The following is a 22188-nucleotide window of genomic DNA, read 5'->3' as shown; positions in this document are numbered from 1 at the left end:
TCTGACTACGAGGGCCTCTGCCCAGGCTGCCTCTGTACCCGTGAACTCTGACTTACTTTCAGCGCGGCCCTCCGTGCTCAGCTCAGCCTGCTGCCTGCCAAGATTGACTATAACCTTCGAGTTATCTGTTCCGCTCCCCGAAAATACATTCCTGCCTGCTAGCTTCAGTAAACATCCTTCCTCAGCTGCAGGGCCAAAGGGCCGACCTGTCTCTATGCAGCTAATTCAAGTAATTCATAGCCTCCGTTACCATGCTACCATGGAAGGCCCCATGCCCCCACGCATCTCATGCAGACACCCAGGCGCTTATACACGCACTCACAGTCAGTATAGAATAGCTTCTGCCCTAGAGACCTTTCCGCCCAGATAGCTTAGTTCCTAAACACTAGATATCAGATATGATAGAAGCACAAGTTGATCTGACATGCCAGACTTCTGTCTCTTTCCGTCAGTGTAAATGTCAAGTCCCCTGCACCCCTCCAATTACACGTCATGCAGCTGCGCGCGCATCCAAGTTTCCGATTTCTGCTGACATTGCCATATTTCTGCTTAGTGCCACCCACTTGTGACACCTATCAGTGACGTTTCTAGCACACACCTCTAGTTCACGCCTCTTGATTACGCACTTGTACCACGTGTATATTGTTATCTTGTCTTCTCTCAGCTGTTACGCCTCCTGCACTGTTGCTTATGGTGTAAATTAAGTATATAAGCTATGTACTGTTAATAAAATGTAGCGCTCTATCCCTTCTGACACCCCTGTGGTGGTCAGAACATGATATCCTGGCCATGACCATTCCTTTTTAAGGAATAAAACCCCTAAGAACTCTAACACCACGGACTCTTTCTTTTTTCATCCGATCTGAGTTATTATTGATTAAGTACTTACCTGCATAGAAATTAAGAGAGTAAATTATTTATTTACATCACTTTCCTTCCTACCACTGCATTAATTCCCTCCTAAGGTGCTGTTACTTACTTCCTTTCATTACATGGCCTTCTTTATGTCTTCTTTTATTTTTAGCCATTCTTCTGTATCATTTTATGGACTTGTCTTATGTTGATCTTTTGCAGTTTTTTTCTAATCTTATCTTTTTCCTTTCCCTGCTCCTGACCTCTTAATTTTTTCAGTTTATCTCCTTCTTCTGCTTGTATATTTTGCATTATGTACCTTCCATGCTTTTTTCTCCTTTCCTTCTGTCTGGATTGAGCATTTCACATTACACATTTTTCTAGTAGTACTTGCAGCAGTCCTCCTGTCTCTCTTTGTTTGCCTTCTCAGGCTGGTCTTAGCTATTCTATCTCTCTCTATTGTTTCCCCTGTATTTTTCTGCTGCATTTGTCTTTAAGCAAAAGACACACATAGGAGCGTAATGCAGAGCAAGTCAAATATTCACACACCTGTCAATTAATCTCGGTTAAATCCATTGTTCTTGTGCTCACCATGCCACCTCAGTTTAGACCCAGCCATATGCAAATCAGTCTTGACCCAGTGCGTCATGGGAAAAGTCCTGCCTGAACTGCCAAGCCAGGTCCACCCTCGACTGGAAACAAGCATCCTGGGAACAGTTTCATGGCATCAGTTATCATCAGCCAGGCTAGCTTGAATCCAGTGGCACAGTGAGCTCTGTCCCCAAGTCTGGGCATACTCGGCGCACTTAGGGCGAGAAAGCAAATGACCCACATCTGATGGACGGAATGCAGAGCAAAGCAAACATGCACCCCCAGTCAATAGATCTGGGTTAAATCCATCATTCTTTTGCTCACCATCCCACCCGAGTTTAGACCCAGCCTTATGCAAATCAGTCTTGATCCTGTGCCTCATGGGAACAGTCATGCCCCAACTGCAAAGCTAGGTCCTCCCCGGACCGGAAACAAGCATCCTTGGGCCATTTTCAGGGCATCATCCCTCATCCGCCAGGCTAGCTTGAATCCACCGGCACAGTGAGCCTGAGACCCACGTCTGAGCATACTAAGGGCAAGAAAGCAGATGATAGATGGAATGCAGATCAAATCAAAAAGGCCCAGATCTCTGTACTGGGGGGAATGGACATTGTGTAGCATTCTCTCCATTAATTGTTCTTTTGCATTTGTCAGCCTGAGTGTGCCTAGACGTGGATCACCTGCTCTCCATGCCACTGGAGTCAAGCTAGACTGGCTGATGAGAGGTGATGCCCCAACACTGGTCCCAGGATGCTTGTTTCATGTCAAGGGAAGGCCTGGCCTGCAGTTCAAGCTGGCCTGTTCCCATGGGGAACAGGGTCTAGGCCATTTGGATATGACTGGGTCTGAAATGGAATGGCATGGGGAGCAAAAACAATGGATTTAGGCCCATATCTCTGTACTGGGGTGAATGTTTAATATTAGGCAGCATTCTGTCCATCAATTGTTCATTGTTCATTTTGCATTTGTCACCCTCAGTTGGACCGATATGCCCAGATGTGGGTCCCGTGCTCTTAATGCCACTGGAGTCAAAATAGTCTTGCCGATGAGTGTTGATGCCCTGAAACTGGTCCCAGGATGCTCGTGTCCAGTCCGCGGTGGACCTGGCCTGGCAGTTCGGGCTGGACTGTCCCATGGGGACCAGGATCAAGACTCATTTGGCTGGGTCCGACTGGCATGGCATGGGGAGCAAAACAAAAGATGAATTTAGGCCCAGATCTCTGTACTGGGGTGAATGTTTGAAATTGTTCAGCATTCTGTCAATCAATTGTTCTTTTTGCGTACTTCTTTACACCTTGTGCTTTCTTTCTTCCAACGTCAGGTTACTTCTGTGCCCTTATTCTCTGGCGACTTCTGATCGCGACATAAGACCACCACTCCTGTTACAAGATTAGATAAATAGATGACACTACTACATAAATAGGACAATCCAAGCCACCAGAGAGCAGCCAGAAGCCAATAAATAGTTTTGCTAAACAAATAGTGTGCATATTTTCACCTTGGTGCAGAAGAGAAGCGGTGAGAGTAAAGTGCTCCAGAAGCAGCACAGATAGGTCAGAGTCAACATTTTGTTAGATAAATTCACAATAAAAAAAGATCTGGCAAAGTCAGTGCATCTCTTTTTTGACTATTAATGCTGCTATGTAAATTTAGGTTGAGTATGTGTATATGTTTGTGTGTACAATTTATGGATCCGAGAGTCAGTGAATATGGGGATTCAGTGTGCTAGCTGGTGAATTTGGGTGATTATGTACAGGAACGTGTGAGCAAATTATGTGGGCGACGGTGAAGGAGAATGCTTAATTTCTGTTAAACATGTTTTTATTCAGAGCATTTTGTTCTTAAATTTCCAGTGCGGAAGGCCATACTAATATCAAAATGGGCGCTATATAAATATGGCGAACATAAGTCACAGGTGCCAATTGACTGCAACCTGTTAGCAAGAGTTCACTTTGCCTCAATCAGCTTCTGTGACATTAGTGGTAAATCATTTATTTAGTCAAGTGTGATTACTGAACTGTTCACATAGTTTCATTATAACACAGATGTATTGGTAATAGTTTTTTTTTTTGCAGAGTTTTATATAGCGCAAACTTTACCCGAATCAGGTATCAGAGCGCTTTATATAGCACCAGTTACGTTACATTAGGACACACATTCATTTTTGTTAGGCACGGGGAGATTAAGTGATTTACCCAGAATCACGGGATGTTCATCGTTGTTGCCGAGACTCGAACCCGGTTCACCAGATTCGAGGCTAGGCCAACTCCTCTCCCCTAATATGTAATACGAGCAATGTTTCTTTAGCGTTAACGAGTGTCTGTACTATAGACCACTTCTTCTTGTATACTCAGTTATTGTAACAATGGCTAATAGAGGCCTTTGCAGTTGTGCAGTTTACAGCGTAGGTTCCACGTGCTCAAGGGTTGCAAATGTCCAGTTACTTCACAATGTGTGTTCGATCAAATGATTTTAGCAAAAGAGTAACCCAATTTCCCACTTGGTTTCTAACATCTGATAATGCTTAAAGACAAGTAAAAACAAAACGCCATCCAAAAAAGGTCTCACATTTATAAATGAATATTACAGAATCTTTATAAGTCTTCTGCATACATCAGCCGGGGGTTAGCAGCAGGTATAAAATGACGAATGTATACCACGCCTACAGTGGCAAAGTGTACTGTTTTAAAATCGTGCTAAAGGTTTAGATTAATGCCAGAAAAGCTCTGCACTGTCACCGATAATCTATGTAGCAGTGACAGGCTTAGACAGAAGTTATGGGAGACTAATGCAAATCTATGATCTATTTGTTCATGCCTGAACAATATTTATTTATAATGTAACATAAGGTCATCTTTAAAGCACAAGTTCACCCCTTGGGACTGAATAACAGTTACCCAACTCATTGATTCCCAGGATAATGTGCTGTATGGCTAAATACGTTATAGGGTCCAAAGACGAGACCGATTGCATTGTGAATGCCTGTTATATTTTCAATCCTTTATCTTTTATTTTATTCTTCTTGTGTTTACCTTCTCTTTTAGCTAGCCCTTTCTTTCTGTCCTCCTGTAAATTTGCATCCTGTCTATACTATGTGCTTTAAAATGTTTGTGTATTACTTCGTGTTCCACTTTCTTTCTAGTTTTCATGTTTTTTAATGATTTCTTCTTCATTTACAGCTAGATGCATCAAACAAAAATCCGCTCGCAAAGGGTCAAATTCTCAGAATCAGCCCCTTTGCGACCGGTATTTTTGGATTTGGGATGCATCATCCCAAATGCAAAAATCATAAATTGTAAAATCGCTAAATTGCTATTATTTGCATTTAAGGAATCTCAAATTGAGATTCCTTAAATGCAATGCATGAAAGTTGTAAAAATAGCGAATTTGCTAATAGGGCATGCAAAGTACCATGAAGTACAACTTCATGGTAATTTGCAAAATCTTTGAAAAATGCACTTAGGTGCATTTTTCAAAGTTTCATGTTGCGTACACACATGCCCTAAGGGCATGTATGTGCGCAACATATGTGAACAGATCAATTTCAGGGGTGCAACAGGGTGTCCTTTGGACACCCCTGCACCCTTGAAATCGCAATCCCAATATGCGAATCGCTAATTGCGATTCGCAAATTGAGATTGTCTCCCCATTCATTCCTATGGGCCTTTAGGCCCATAGGAATGAATGGGGAGGTAGGTATTCCTTAATTGCGATTCGCAATTTGCGAGGCGCAATTCAGGAATTCTAAGAAATCACTATTTTTTAAGTGATTTCTTGATGCATTCCATTTTGCTATTCCTTAATAGCGAATTGGTATTTTTCGCTAATAAGGAATTGCAAATACCTGTCAGTCCTTCTTGTAAGTCTTCCTTTCCTCTGTACCGTACTTCACTTTCCTCATTTCTTCCTTTGATTAGTTATAATATTAGATATATTTTTCTTTTCTTCATTTCATTTTTATAACTCATTTGTCTTTTTTCTATTTTCACTTATTTTGGAATCTGCTTCCTGTAAATCTTTATTTTCAAATGATTCTCTTATAGATTTCAAATTCTTGCTTTCCTCCCAATACTTTCCTCATTTTTCCAATCTCTAATTCTCTTCTGTTGTCCTCACTTTCCTATTTTTTTTGTCATACATGTATTATCCCACTATTTCTTTTTATTATATCCTCATAATTTCTTCTCTTTCATTTCTTCTTCTTTCTTTTCCCTTCCTTTCTTTCAGCATTCATCTTATCCATTTTACTTCTTTATTTTGTTCTTTCATTACCTTTTCATTTGTTTGGCACCTCTTTCCTTTTGCCCTTTTCTGTATTTTATTTTTCCATTTCATGTTTCATCTGGACTTACTTTCTCTATTCTTACTTCTTTCTTTGTCCTTTTTGCTTCCCCCCTTGTTTTTTCTAGCACTAAGCCCCCTTCCTTTTTACTTTGTCCTTTATTTTCGTCAGCCTAGCAGCTTCTTCTCACTTACATATACAGCATAAAATCATGTCTGTATTTCATTCTCTTTCAGCTTTGTATTTTGGATTATGCTGTGTAAAGGTACTACAAAAGGATTCTTTTTTTATTTCTTCCTTATATTGCTTTTCAGTTTTCATGCTTCCTTTCTTCTTTTTTCCTTCCTACTGCCCTTTTGTCTTCTTCCTTTCGTCTCTCCTTTTTATTTCCTTTTTTCTCGACCCCTCTTCATTCTTTACTTCTCTTTACATACTTCTTTGCCCCTTTTTCCTCACTCCCATCTTATTTGTCTTGATTTTCCTTCATCCTTTCTTATCTTTGTTTTCAACTGCTCTGCTTCTTTATATGTTCTTTTATCTTGCTCCTGTCTTCATTATCTCTCCTTCCACCATTATTACTTCTTCTGTGTCAGTTGTTTGCCATTTTTTCGTATTTGTCTTTTTGATAATCTGTTTTTATATTTTTGGCCATTTTCTTTTTTTCCATCCAACTTTTCTCCTTCCTACATTAGTTTCTCCTTTCCCTGTGTTCCCTCCTTTATAAAACGTTTGTTTATTTCACACTTATTATTCTTTGTTTCCTTCTTGCTCCTATGTTCTTCTTTCTATTTTTTCCTACTTTGGTCCTTTCCATCAGTTTCCTTTCCTCCCTCTCGCTTCCTCATGCCCTTCCATCCTTTGCTCCTTCTTTTCATCCCTTTTCTACTTGTGCTTCCTTATTTGTCCTCATCTATCTTTCATTCACCTCCTCTCTTTTTCCTCCTTCTTAATTCCTCTTCTTCCTGTTATTTCATATTGTGTTTGCATATGTATGCTTCGGTATCTCTTCCAATCATTGCCATTTTACATTATGCTTTCATTATCTCCTTCCTACATTCTTTCTTTCTTCCTTCAGCTTCCATTATTTATTATTCTTTTTTACTCCTGCCATTCTTGCATTTCCCTGCTTATTTTATCTTCTGTTTTCTTATTTCTGAAGTCATTCTTCCATTTTTCCCTTATCTGCCTTTTCCACCTTTAACAACTTGTTCCTTTCTTGTAATGTTCAATATTTTCCTTTCATTCTTGTTTTTTCCTTATTTATTCTATCTTTTAATTCTGTCATTCAGATTTAACCAATTGTTCTTCTTTCTCCTCTTTATCTTCTGTTTTCCTCCTTTCTCTTTGCCCTTCATTGTTTTGTATCCTACTGATTCTTAGCTATTCGATTTGCCCTTCCTCTACCTTTTTTCACCTTAATGTTTTTCCTTTTCTTTCACCTCCCCTTCTTCTTTGACATTTCTTCTGTTCCTTTATTTCAGACTTGTTTATTTCTTTCTTTTTCCTTAATTCTTGTTATCCATTCTTCTCTTCCTTATTCTTTGTTTTTTCTCTTCTCTTGCATTCTTTCCTCCTATCCTTCATCACATCTCAATCCCTTCTACTTCCACTAATGGAATCTTTCACATTTGTTGTTTTGTTTGTGTCCGTCCTCTTCTGTTTTGCATTCCATCATCCATTCTTTCATTCTTGTGCTTTCCTCTTCTCTTTTTGAGTAGACTTCAATCTCCCTTTTGCCTTTCCTTTTCTGCCTTTTTGCTGCTTCTGGTCTCCTCTCATTTCATGCTAATTTTTCACATTTTGTCCTTCTTCCTTACATCTACAATCTGTTACTTTTTGTCTCTGCCTTTTCAGTTTTTATTTTTCCTCTTTTTTCTCTGCAAACCTTTGTGGGATTCCGTCGTACCATTTATTCCTTCCTTTTTATATTTTCTTTTCCTTTTTTCCTATTAACCCTTTTTCTCCACCATTTCAGATTAATTTCCCTTGTTTAATTTCTTCTGTTTTTCATCTTTGTTTTCCCATTTCATCTCCATTTTGTCTTCCTTTTATAGGCTAATTTCTTCTAGTGCATATTTTTATCTTGGATTTCTTGTTCCTTTTACTTTGGTTCTCCACTATCGTATTTCATTTACTCTTTTTTTAATGGATTCATTTGTGTATGTATTTATTTGTTGGCAATATACTGACTCTCACAGGGGAATCTTTGGCAACGTGAATCAGACTGGAGGGCCTTCAATTCATTTAAAGAAGGAAGAAGAGAGAACAAAGTAGAAAAGGTAAGTCTTCAATGCGCTGCAAAATCTAAGGTAGTCTTTGATTTAACAAACATGGAGAAGGCATGACCCAACATTTCTCTAGTCCTGCATGGGATACATTTGGAGTACGGGAGGTCCAGTAGGTGTACTGTGGCAAGCTTTATAGATTTCCCTGAGGACCAAAAAGCATTTGAATGCTGAATTAGAAGTCAGGTACATGCTGGTAGAATATTTGGTGAACATTAAGTGACAAATGTACATAGCCAGCCTAACAACTGCGATCTACATTCTGTGCAGCTAGATTACCAATGAATCTGCTACAATCAGGTGCAAACCAATTTAAGCATTGTTGATTACCATATAATCTATGTAAAGCCGGGTCTGGTGGCTTAGTGGCCTTATTTATCCACTTTAGGGACCTGTGTTCGACCTCATGGTCCTCATGGTCACAAGTTCAAATCCAGCAGGCCCAGTCAGCCTTTGAACCTTCTGAGGTCGATACATTTATTATAATTGAGTTGGATAAAAATAATCATCTGTTATTCAGTGCTAACATACACGGGCAAATGTGTGTTTTACAAATGCACATTTTGTTATTCAGAATGAATATGCAATTGCAAAAACAGTTAGCAAGGCACCAAAATATCTATATTTATGAAAATAAATGCTGAGGTTCCTTTCCTGAGGGGAAGAAGGCAGAGTACCCAGAGACCTGGCAATAGCTGTCTCAACCATTAGCATATGTCTCTTCTATTTATCATCACTTTAGCCTTGCTACTGTTCATGTTTAAAACGTTAATGCCTGTCCAGTTGTGAATGGCAGCTATTCATTCCCCTAACTGAACTGGAATTGGTTGTAAGCTGCTCATATTTCAACAGAAGATAGATATCATTAACATAGCATCGGGTAATAAATCACAGGCATTGGCAATGCCAATAGACCTGGCTTTAAAATAATGGTTATGGTGATATGAAGCATTAAAATAGCATGGATTTGAATATGCATTTGCATGAGTGAAAGAACTGTCAAAATATATTTGTATAGGTTAAAGCCCAAGTGTAAGTTGCACTGGTAAGTCAGATATAAAAATTAATGTTGATTAATAACTGCACTCCTGCCATCTGTGGTACTGCCAGAGAAAAACATAATACATCATCTAGTTATATAAGGTTCTTTAAAATCATTCCAGTGTCATGTGTGTACCCTTAAAAAGTCAAGCTTAGGCAGCTGCGTACATGAACAAAATTAACACAGCTGTATGGAGGGCAAGCTCTTTTTTGGGGAAGCAAATAACTTCTGACCAATAAAAACATGTACTGTCTCCCAAGATGTGGGCATAGTTAAAGCTCCCTCACTAGTAATACTCACCTAACTGTCCATCAACAGCTGCACTGTCAAGCCAGACAAAATAAAGGAATGTATTTACTCCTGCATTGGTTGAACATAGAGATTCAGTGGCATAACAATAGCCCCTGTGGTGCGGAAGGCATGAGCTCCAAGGTGGACCCTCCACAACTGTGCATGGGCAGGTCTGAGAGCTGGTGACTGGGTTCAGAGTGTGGGAGGGGCCCTACATGCACTTTTCAGGTGGCCTCCCAAGTTTTGTTATGCCATTGTAGAAATTAAACATGATATGTGGGAGTGCCTGCCTTTGTGGGACACTGCAGATTGCAGACTTCTCCACTGAGTGAAATGGGGGAGAGAGCCACAATGTAAGTTCACCTCCTGAGGAAAGATCTAAATCACTCAAAGGAGGACCAGCAATACCACTTTTGCTGAGACAACCAATCAAAATAGTGTGACTGACGGTATTAAATGTACCAGGTAGATCAATTAGCAAAAACCCTGCTTGCTCACCCTCACTTTAAAGTGCACAGTTCATTCACATTAGCCAGGAGCACTGATCGCTTAATATGCTTACAACACAATATAGCTTTGCAACCAATCTACAAGTGTGTGCCCATCCAGGTAATTAGTGCGTCATTTGGCTTGATGTTCCTCCATGTTCTTCGAAACTAAATGGAGGTGTGTAATTTGCTAACAGTTTTCCATATTCACAGAAAAATAGAGACAGAATACATATATTGTAATGTCTGTGTTTTTTTAATAATGCGAAAAATAGAAAAGGTTATTTTTTATGAACATCTATGGTGTCAGCCAAGACTGCCATGCCAATAACCGTGAAGGCTGACAACATTGGGGAATAAGAAATAATGTTTTTTAATGAAGATAATAGAGCTGCAGAAATGAATGTGTGTGAGCTACACTGCTTATGTTTTCATATTAATGTATTCATGTATCATATAAGAATGTGTATCATCAAGACATCAGGAATTCAAGTAAGTGTGTACATTTATTGGTTAAATATATTGAGCAATATATTAGCCAAGGCTAATTATATCACAAAACCCAGAATAAACATGGATAACTGTTGATAAAATAAGTGAAAGTTAATATTTACAGATGTAAATGCAAATAAATAAACATCTTAAGACAGAGAGCCTAAGTTTTAACTACTCAGTTCAGCCTGGAGCTAGATTTCCTGAGGAGAAGGGAATCACTTCTTTGTTGCAGACTTTAGGCACAAACCCAGAGGAAAATGATAGGAATGCTGACTTTAAAAAAGGGAGAGCCCTGCTTACTTTATTTCTGATGTCTGCCATATCAAAGAGCAAGTAGACATAGAAAGCCTTGTGCACCCTCTCCCTGCTAACAGCACTTCGATTGCCCTACAAAAGACAACGTTCTAATGTTCAGAGTTATTTTGTGGTCCCAAATGATGCAAATTGAATACAGGGAGCGGATGTGAATTAGAGGTTGACGGAAGGAGTAAAGGCAGTCAGGGTGGCTGGAGAAAATATGTCTGCTACCCTTTCCCGCCTGCTAAATTTACAATTCACCACTGCCTCCTGCTATGAACTCTATGGGTTTATATGAACTCCTGAGACGGCTCCAACACATCCTGAACGCCTCTGCACGCCTGATCCTCGACATCCCTCGCCGCAGCCACATCACACACCAACTGAGAGACCTTTACTGGCTCCCGGTCAACAAGAGGATAACCTTCAAGCTCCTCACCAACGCGCACAAGGCACTCCACAACACCAGACCAACATACCTCAACAGACGACTCAGCTTCTACACCCCCACCCACCAGCTCCGCTCCGCCGACCTCGCTCTCACCACAGTCCCCCGCTACCGAAGAGCGGCCTTCGGCGGCAGATTGTTCTCCCACCTCACCGCCAAGACCTGGAACACCCACCCCATCCACCTACGGCAGACCCAAGACCTGCTGACCTTCATAAAACTCCTCATGACCTGGCTTTTCGAGCAGTAGGAGCATTCCCCACTCCAGCACCTTGAGACCCTCACGGGTGAGTAGTGCGCTTTACAAATGATATGATTGATTGATTGATTGATTGATTTAACTGCCTCCACAGTGGTTAGGACTTTGAACTTTAGGACTCCTAAATGCCTTCTGTGAATACCAAATGTCCTAAAGTTAGGATTTTTCTCAGTTTAGGAGTAGTAAAGTTAGGACTCCTAACTTTAGGACTCCTAAACTGAGAAAAATCCTAACTTTAAGACTTTCGGTGTTCACAGAAGGCATTTAGGAGTCCTAAAGTTTGGACTCCTTACTTTAGGACTTCAAAACTGAGAAAATCCTAACTTTAAGACTTCCGGTATTCACAGAAGGCATTTAGGAGTCCTAAAGTTAGGAGTCCGAACTTCTGTGAATACCAAAATGAGTAAGTATCTTCTGTGAATACCAAAGTGGTAGTAATTTTAGGATTTTGTCTTAAGTTAGTTCTGTGAATCGGGCCCCACGAGTTTAGCGGTCAGGGTACTCCATCAACATGGTAATTGAGTACCCTGTCCACCAAACTCTTAATCAGGCCCAGAGTTTGCAACAGGTAAGTATCTTTTTGTAATGTACAAACCCCATTTTAGTGGGAGTTGGAGTGAAAAGAATACTCTCCCCTATTTGCAAGTTGCAATGGGGTATATAAATGGTTTGGGACTGCAAATGTGGTTGCAGACCATTGATTAGCTACCAGCACTCAAAATATTGTGGTAACAAATTCCCTAACGGAAAGTTGTGTCATTGGGATGGTTTCCTCTTTGAGAAGCAAGGTGGGCAATTTGTAGAGAACAGATAATTTCCAATAAACCATTGAATTCTGCCCTCAATGTTTTTTCAGCAGGTCAACATTATTTTAAAAAAATCATGATTTGTTGTCTTTAAGAAAAAGGACTACTGTAAAAAAAAAGAGGTTAATATGCTAGGTATGTGAATGCAAGTATGGAGATCTATTGGCCCCCATAGAACTCCATCCCTGCATTTGCAGCCAATCCTAGGGGGGTCACAAAATTAAACCAGACTCATTACTATTCATGAGGCAGGATGTTTGCAATGCTTTACAAATATACTTTTAGTGATGTGTTTGATTATTATATCAGTTGTCGCAAAATGAAGGGCCGATCGCAGACCAGTCAGGGTGCCGTTTGTTCATCCTGATTTGCAAAATGCCTTAGTACACCGGGCCTGAATTTTTGATTGACTCATAAATATCAGATACTTTTGTGATAAAATAGAAACAAGCCTGTCACATAATAATTCTAAAGAGGCTATATTAGAGCCAGAATTAACCGGAGACACATGCATGCCTACAGTGACAACAAATTTCATAGAAAATTTCATGGAGGAAAAACAAGTTGTTTTCGGTAAGAAGTTAGATTAATATTTGAGGGGAGTGACTACCCATCTCAAGGATTAATCAAAACCCTTGTTAGGGTGAACGCTCGACATCACTAAATTAACCTGGTAGCTATGGCACAGAACAGATACGATTAACTTAGGGCTACGTGCAAAGTATTTATGGAGTGCCAAACTGTAATAAAGTCAAAATGCAAACTAATAAAATTCCCAAGCCAGATGGTTAACATTTTAAGGAGAAATAATGCTAAAAAACATAAAGCACTAGGGACAGGTGCAGTTTGAGGCTGACCACAATGGAGCACAGTTTGGATACACCAACCAGACTCCTTCTGGTCAAAGATTTTACTAACTGATTTAGTCCTTTAAGTCCAAATTCATCACAGGACTACACTCATAAAGCCCTCCCAGGACCTATGGGGAAGCACTTAAAGACTCTAATGTGGTCAAGCAGAGGGCAACTGCAGGGTTGAGTTTTGGTCAAGTTTCCACTGGTCAGCTGTGTATGTCCAGAAAAAGGCCTCTTGTAGCTTGTTGTTTCTCTGTGGCTTGAACATGAGTTGAGTCTTATGACTATTGGAGTCCACTTCTTTGTTGTTGGTACAAGAGATATGTGGCTTGGTCCTTTAGGACATCTCTCAGATCATAAACAGCAAGTTCAGTCCTATTCTGATCTATCGCAGGTGCAGGAAGTGTTCTAAAGTGGGTGACTCGAGGTTCCCCATTTATGCCTGAAACTAGCTATTGAGAGGGAATGGCTTCTGGGCACACATTAGCCAATGATGTAAAAGTTCCTGGTGCCAACCTTACCCACTTTGGGATTCTTCATGATGGTGAAAGTCTTTGGCCACACTTAACTTTGGCTCTAGGACTTAAGGAGGGGTAGAAAGTGTGCTATGGTAATCCTATGGTAATCCTAGTGTGTTTCTTACAACATCTAACATTAAAATCCAGCTTGAGGCAGCCACTTTACCCATGATAAACTTAGATACAGATGTCTGGAAGGACCAAAAAAAGAGTACTTCAGCAACCAGACAGTGGATCCACAATAATTGTCTTGGCATCCTATTCTATCCCCTTTCAAAGGAGAATGTTAAGCAGGATTTGAAACGCAAGCAGAATTTAACACTGTAAGTGAAAAAGGATGTCCACAGCCTCCACCTTGCATATTCAGAGGAGTGGTAGAGAGTATGCTATGGTAATTTAGTATTTCCTACAAGATCTAACAATAAAATCCAGTTTAAGGAGCATCTGAACCAATCAAACACTCACACCCAGTCAAAAGTTCATATGCTCCGTCCATTACCACCCCCTTTTGTACCGCTTTTGGCCGCCATAAGTGTGGCAGGGTATGCTCAGACGTGAGTCCCTTGCTCAATTTGCCACTAGATTCAAGCAAGCCGGGCTGAAGACGGCTGGAATGTCAGAAACCGGTCCTCGGAAGCTTGTTTCCGGTCCAGGGAAGGCATGGCTTGGCAGTTCGGGCTGGACTGTTCCCATGAGGCACAGGGTCAGACTGATATGCATATAGCCATGTCTGAACTGGGGTGGCAGAGTGGGCTAAAGAACGGTGATGGATTAAACCCAGATCTTTTGACTGGGTGTGAGTGTTTGATTGGTTCAGATGCTCCGTCCATTACCACCCCCTTTTGTACCGCTATTGGCTGCCATAAGTGTGGCAGGGTATGCTCAGACGTGAGTCCCTTGCTCACTTTGCCACTGGATTCAAGCAAGCCGGGCTGAAGACGGCTGGAATGCCAGAAACCGGTCCTCGGAAGCTTGCTTCCGGTCCAGGGAAGGCATGGCTTGGCAGTTCGGGCTGGACTGTTCCCATGAGGCACAGGGTCAGACTGATTTGCATATAGCCATGTCTGAACTGGGGTGGCAGAGTGGGCTAAAGAACGGTGATGGATTAAACCCAGATCTTCTGACTGGGTGTGAGTGTTTGATTGGTTCAGGTGCTCCGTCCATTACCACCCCCTTTTGTACCGCTTTTGGCCGCCATAAGTGTGGCAGGGTATGCTCAGACGTGAGTCCCTTGCTCACTTTGCCACTGGATTCAAGCAAGCCGGGCTGAAGACGGCTGGAATGCCAGAAACCGGTCCTCGGAAGCTTGTTTCCGGTCCAGGGAAGGCATGGCTTGGCAGTTCGGGCTGGACTGTTCCCATGAGGCACAGGGTCAGACTGATTTGCATATAGCCATGTCTGAACTTGGGTGGCAGAGTGGGCTAAAGATCGGTGATGGATTAAACCCAGATCTTTTGACTGGGTGTGAGTGTTTGATTGGTTCAGATGCTCTGTCCATTACCACCCCCTTTTGTATCACAGTGTGCCTCAACTGCCACATGAGGCTGGAAGGGTGTAGGGTAGAGCCAATAATGTAGAAATTGCACCTGGGCGCATAGCGTATAAAGCATCATATTGGATGTACCAAGGCCACCTGTGGTGAGTGGTAGAGTTAGGATTTTCTACTTAATGCACAACTGTTTGCACACAGTTAAGTGTGGTATGTTAGAGTGCAAGCAGTGCAGAAATTAGGTTGGCAGGGGGAATGGGCAAATTAAAAAAAAGTGTAAGAACTTAGGTTATATGATCATCTTCACGATCGCTATTCTCCCAGCCAGCGACAATGCATGCAGGGTCTCATTGGAACTCTGTTTTCGAGCCAGAAAATGAGGTAGCCATCCCCAGGCATTGCACCGCCCCAGATGCCCACTTGAAGGGGTATTCCATGGGGAAGTGCTGTGTGCTGTTAGTGAGGGGGAATAATGTAGATATTGACTAATCAATCAGATTACCAGAGAAGTCACCAAAGCGAATGATCTAAGAGGTCAAGAGGGCCAGGCTCGCCTGCGTATTCTGGATATAAAAGTGTGATGTCACCTGCATGCATGCAGACCACCAGTCCCACTACTGGTGTGATGTTGTCATGTCTGGGCAACCAATGACTTCATTGCTATGGCAAAATATAGTGTTGAATATCACAGGTCACCTGAAACGGGCCAGACAGCATACCAATGAGTGGCACATTAACGATGGACAAAGTAGAGAGGAGTTGGATCTGACAAATTAATCTGGAGCTTTGGCCCAGCCATTCTAACAGTGCAAATAAGTAAGGTTATTCAAGAGATTTTAATGCCTTAGTACCATCAAGTAGGGCGGTGACTGCTGACACCTGCGGGTCTAGATGGTGCATGGTTGCAAAGAGGATACATATATGTTGTGGGAAGTAGAGTGGCTCGGGATAAACCCAGATTGGTCACACATTACTATTGTGGAGAGTAGCGGGAGAAAACAGTTGGCCAGAATATTAGCAAAAATATTATTGTCCACATTGATCATGGACAACGGCCAATAGGAGTCCAATGTTGTGCTGGTTATTCTAGTTTGAGAATCGACATTATACCCACTTCCCTTAGAGACTACGGGCCCGATTCACAGATCTAACTTAAGACAAAATCCTAGACTTACTACTTTTGGTATTCTCAGAAGTTAGGATTTTGTCTTAAGTTTGTCGTAAGACTTAAGACAGACTTAAGACAGACTTAAGACAAACTTAAGACAGACTTAAGACAGACTTAAAACAGACTTAAGTAAGGATTTTGTCTTAAGTTTGTCTTAAGTCTGTCTTAAGTCTGTCTTAAGTTTGTCTTAAGTCTGTCTTAAGTCTGTCTTAAATCTTACGACAAACTTAAGACAAAATCCTAACTTCTGTGAATACCAAATGTAGTAAGTTTAGTGTTGGACTTGGCCCTTCTGGCAGATTCACCCCTGAACTTTTTGCTTTTTAATGGTGGCCTGGTGATAGCGATTTTTGGGTTCTGCGCACTTTACCACTGTGTCCCAGGGTAAAGTGCGTGCGTGTGGTGAGGTTGGCCTGCCCTCCCATAGGAATGCATGGGGAATGTATGTGTCCCTGGTAGTTCCTGATGCGTGGGGAGTGCAGGTGCGACTGAGTTTGGTATGTGCAGACTCGTGTGATTAAATGCTGCGCAATGATGTATGTGGCATGATTGTGTCTAGTGTTGAAGTGCCACTTCTAGACATTGGTGTGTGTATGCAGTAAGGGTGCTGGCATGTGATTGGCTGGAGCTGTCTGGTGAGCCTGGCTCCAGGAGTCTGGATGGGTCTGCCCCGGTGGTGAGTGGAGAGATTAGCATGCTGATGTGAGGGAGGGGTGCACCTGGGACCTGAATAGGGCTGAGCTTTCCCCACACAATGCTGGCTTCGCCCCCTGTGGTGCGACTGATGTCCCTAGCCTGGCCAGTGAATAGTGAGAGGGGCTGAGCACATCAAGAGTGCTCCAAAACCTGCTGCGACTGGTTTTCCCCCCCACCCTGCACCTAAAGACAAAGGTTTTTACTGTGTAAAAAGGGGCTGTGTCCCCTTACAAAATGTTCTCTTCCTGGATCCTTTTGCTGAGGGGGGCTGCTGCTGCTGGGCACCAGAAGGACCGCCACTGGGGATTGCCTCCCTGCCTAGGAGGACCCTGTGAGCTGGCCTTGCCCCCCCCTACCTTCCTGCCTTGAACTTGCCCTGGACTTGAGACTCTGGGCATCCTAAAGCGCCTGGGAAGCGCTTGCTTTCTACTCCAAGGGAGCGCTATTGTCTCCAACTTCAGCCCGGGGCTGCAATCCCCTTTTTCTCGAGGGATTCCCCGGCATGGGGGTTCCCCTTTGTTTGCTGTACTTCTAAGCCGGTGCCCACCCGGCATTTGCCCAAGGTTGCTAATTCAGCACTGGTGCCCACCCTGCATTTTGCTGCTTTCTCGCGGCTGCCCACGCAGCACTTGTGCTGATTTTTGTTGTTTATTATGGGTACTTGTGCCTATTGCCCCAGCGAGTGCCCACCTCTCTTTTTATTTAAATTAAAAGAGGGAGCCTACCCCTCGGCGACCCGGAAGTGCCCCAGCCTGCCCCGGAAGTCCCGCCCTCGCCGCCGCAGCGCGAGGAAAGGAGAGGCGGCTGCAGGCAGGGCTCCGGTGTCTGAGGAGAGCCCTGTGTTGCCTAAAGGTGGTCCCGCCGAGAGGAGAGCACCGCAGCCCTGAGAGAGGAAGCAGGGAGCCCCACCCGCCTCCAGCGAAGCCCCGAGGAGTGAGCTGGTGAGTGCGGGTTATCGTTGTTGGTTCCCCTGGGCGGCCCCACTTGGCAGCGGGCCGCCCCTGCATTGTTGCTGTAGAGCCCACGGCGGGCTCCGGGGGAATTTACAGTAGTCGAGTCCCCAGAGGAAGGACTCCAACGACGGCCGCATTTTGTGTTCGAGCCTGAAGGGCTTTGGGGGCATTTTACAACTCAGAGTCCCCCGAGAGGGACTCCCACGGTTGTGGGCAATACTGAGGGTAGAGCGGCCCCAGTTGGCAGCGGGCCGCTCCCCCAGCTGGCAGTGTTGTTTCTCGAGCCCACGAGGCTCAAGGGGTTCTGTGGTTTCTTGAGCCTACGAGGCTCCCACCAGTTCTTCGCCACCCCCCCTTTGTTTTTGAGCCCCAGGAGGCACACTAGTGCCAGGCTCAGCCCACCAGCTGCCAGCACTTAGTGGGCAGCTGCTCCATTTAGGCCCCCTGACATTTGGGACACAGGGCGTCCTAGCCCCAGAGAGGCCCATGGGCCTGGGGACAAGTCACAGGTTGTGGCTGATGTAATTTCTGCAAATTGTTCTGTGCTTTTTCCTACACCGCTGAATGTATGTTTATGCATCATGTGTTTTCTTCCCTACACCTCTGAATGTTGTGATGTATCATGTGTAATGTGTTCATGCTGGTACCCCTAAATGGATGGTGATGCTTAGGTGGTTGTTCTTTCTAGTACAGGTGTTGCTAGTGAGGTCCTGGTTCCCTGCGTGTCATTCTCCTAAGGTGGTTAGGGTTGCGTAGGTGGTACTTACCTGTTACCAGTGATTACTGGTTGTGTGCTCTATTTTCTATTTTGTGCTAAAGTGATTATTATTCTATGTTCTAACAAGTATTCTAAATCTACAAGTGCATATTCCTGACAGTGTCCATGTGGCCCTGTCCTGTACATATATCCCCTGTAAATTCTGCCCGTGCCTGTTGGCACATTGTAAAGTATGTGTTTTTATCTAATGTGTTTGGTACAATACAAAGCCTATTTTTATATATAACCTTGTGTGGAGTTTCCTTTGTGGTAGGCCTTGGGTGTTGTTGCTGGGTGCACGCTCAAACGCTTAACTTACATAGCCTCCGAGTTTAGCCTTACTGCTCGTGTCACGTTACCAAGGGGGTGAGCAGGGGTTATCTTGGTGTTTAACTCCCTTGCCCTGACTTAGAGTGGTGGTCTCTGACTGACTTTGGCGCAAGCCTCAGCCAACTGGAAATCCCATTTCTAACATTTAGGATTTTGTCTTAAGTTAGTTCTGTGAATCAGCCCCTTGGGAGAATCGGGGAAAACTCTTTGTAAAAAGCAGTCGACAGGCCATCCAGGCCTGGTACCTTGTAGCTAGGGAGTCCACAGATAACCTTCATGAGCTTCTCCACCGTAACAGGTACTCACTGTGTGCATGTTGAATCTAAAGGAGATGTACCACATCAAAATATGCTGCTATGTTGCTCGCCGAGTGAACAGGCGTGGCAGTGTATAGCTTTGCATAAGCGAAGGTCATGGAGTCTGATAGGGTTGCAGAAGTGGACTGGAGGGCTTGATGATCATCCAGCAGTTCAACTACAAATGTAGAAGCATGTGGCTTGCCAAAAAGCCAGCGAGCATCTTACCCAGGCGATCGCCCTCGCCGTAACAATGAGCTCAAGTCTCCCTGTCTAGATAGTGGGCTTCATGAGTGGCTTCCTCAGTGAATTCAACTAATTTGCCCTGATACTCGGGCAGCGCAGCCGCGCTGTGGTAGCAGAAATATTCCTGCTCTAAGGCCTGGATTTCTCGATGCAAGAAGGCCAGTGTGATATTTAACTCTGCAGCTTTAATAGAATCTTAAGGACATCACTAGCCATGTCACCGTATGTGTCATGGAAATGTTCTAATTGATGTCAGTTGATGTCTGCTGGCATTGTATGTGGATGGGATCTCATATTCCTGGATTAGACGTGAGTCCCTTGCTCACTTTGCCACTGGATTCAAGCAAGCCGGGCTGAAGACGGCTGGAATGCCAGAAACCGGTCCTCGGAAGCTTGTTTCCGGTCCAGGGAAGGCATGGCTTGGCAGTTCGGGCTGGACTGTTCCCATGAAGCACAGGGTCAGACTGATTTGCATATAGCCATGTCTGAACTTGGGTGGCAGAGTGGGCTAAAGATCGGTGATGGATTAAACCCAGATCTTTTGACTGGGTGTGAGTGTTTGATTGGTTCAGATGCTCTGTCCATTACCACCCCCTTTTGTATCACAGTGTGCCTCAATTGCCACATGAGGCTGGAAGGGTGTAGGGTAGAGCCAATAATGTAGATATTGCACCTGGGCGCATAGCGTATAAAGCATCATATTGGATGTACCAAGGCCACCTGTGGTGAGTGGTAGAGTTAGGATTTTCTACTTAATGCACAACTGTTTGCACACAGTTAAGTGTGGTATGTTAGAGTGCAAGCAGTGCATAAATTAGGTTGGCAGGGGGAATGGGCAAATTAAAAAAAAGTGTCATCTGCTTGTAGCCTTAAGGATCCAGATTGCTTAGCGATATACATGCCACAGATGACCTCCTTAAAAGCCTCCCAGAGGATAGGGAATTGACTGAGCCGACATTTGTTTTTACAGAACTCTGTTATGGCTGAGTAGAGCTCTTCACGTAAAGTTGTGATGCGCAGCACTCCAAAGGCTAGGTGCTAAGCAAAAGCACGGGGAAATGATGGAGTGATCAGGATCTCAACCATAACAGGAGTATGGTTGGAGAAAGTGTGTGGGAGATGTGATACATGTGTGACCTTGGTCTGGGCATCCTGCAAGACTAGCCAATAATCAATCCTGGACCATGAATTATGGTGATCCGTAACACAGGTGCCAGCTGTATGGGTAGTATGCATGTGCCGCTAGACCTCTAGTAAGCAGTTGTCATGTATAATAGAACTGAGTGGATACACAGCACGAGGGTGTGGGTGCATGGATATCCTAAACCTGTTGAGTTGGTCGTCCATTGCAACATTGAAGCCACCTCCCCATATAACAGCTCCAGTCCAAGACAGGAGATCTATGCTAGGGCCATATACAGCTGGTAAGATAATTGGTTGGCACTGTAGATTGCTAGCAAGCAGCACATACTTGCCACTATCTGCGCAGATGCATAGCACGTCTGCCACTGCAGGCTTCTATGCAGTAATATTGCAACCCCTCTAGCATAATTGAAATAGTAATGTGTAGTTCCTGAAGAAAAATACATCTACTTGGTGTAGTTTGAGGTGCACATGTACTAAACAGGCTTTCTTGTGGTCATTTAGGCCTCGAATGGTCCATATAAGGAATTTAGTGGAAGCTATGTCCTGCGGAGCATCCTCTGTGTAGGGAGGTGGTTAACATAGCTGACCGTGCTGGGCAAAGGTGGGGAGAACAATGCCATTTCAGACAGCAAAAGGAATCAACAATTTAAACCCTTCCATCGCCCACTCCAACCAAGAAACCAGGTTGAGAAGAACATTCCCACCCTACACCCAACGTTCCAATAGAAAAACATTTAAAAAGACGGGAAACATCCCAGGAGGCAGAGGGAGATCGGGCAGACACCCGTGTCAGTCAGACAAGGTGGCCGAATGGGTATCTAGTAGATTGGTGGAAGAGCAGACTCGATACAGCAGATGAACGTATTGAACGGGGAGGCAGTTCCCCTAGGGAGCATTACATTTAAAACACAGTCTAGCAACTCAGGCATAAGGCAACCACATGTCGCCGGCCGGCTCCAGGCATGCCAACCAAACTGGTTCTCTGTGAATCTTGTAAAGTTTCCCTCAGTTATATTTTTGCTAAGAGGATTGTCTGCAAATTAATGTGGAGATTCTTTGAGTGAGGTCCAGGTTGTGGAGATGTGCTTGGTGAATTTAAGGACAGACTTGTCATTGGTGAAGTGATGTGAAGTGATGTGAGTTCCTTTCAAATGAAATGTGTAGATTTGCCAGATACATGAGAGCGTAGGGTATGACTGCCTTTTGAAGGATCCTTTTGGCTGGGAGAAACTCTCGACGGGCAGCCTGGACAGATAAAGTGAAGTTGAGATCAAACAATAGCTAGCAATGGTACATCTGTCGTGGGCAAGGTGGAGGATTGTGTCACAGTCACTGTAATTTAGTATTTTGACGAAATGGGACGCAACAAATAGCGCGACAGCTGCATGAATCTGCCGTGCCCTGGCAGGAGCACCTACGGCTCAACGAGGAGATCAAGGGCACCCACATAGGGGCAGTGCTCATCTCCTGCGTACGGCGCAGAAGGCTTGGCAACAGCAGATGGCAGGAAGGCGGTCCAGGAGAGCACTGGGACTGGCTGAGTCAAAACACGGGCAGGCCGCACCCCGGGCACCCCAGCACCCAGCGTGCCATTCCACC

General features: G+C 43.6%; 1 long non-coding RNA gene across 2 annotated transcripts in view; it reads left to right on the top strand.

Moving 5' to 3' along the window:
* Nucleotides 1-2201: 2201 nt before the first annotated feature.
* LOC147701419 (uncharacterized) overlaps nt 2202-22188 on the top strand; it is a 63942-nt gene continuing 43955 nt past the window's right edge. The window contains exons 1-2 of one of the 2 annotated variants that reach the window (XR_015297466.1): nt 2202-5990; nt 7924-8004. This is a non-coding gene — a long non-coding RNA (uncharacterized LOC147701419). The other variant, XR_015297465.1, reaches the window with a different exon arrangement.

Source organism: Lissotriton vulgaris, chromosome 7 (genome assembly GCF_964263255.1).
Source record: "Lissotriton vulgaris chromosome 7, aLisVul1.2, whole genome shotgun sequence".
Taxonomy (NCBI): Eukaryota; Metazoa; Chordata; class Amphibia; order Caudata; family Salamandridae; genus Lissotriton; species Lissotriton vulgaris.
The sequence above is the reverse complement of the archived record's forward strand: the minus strand, read 5'-3'. Positions and strand labels throughout refer to the sequence as shown.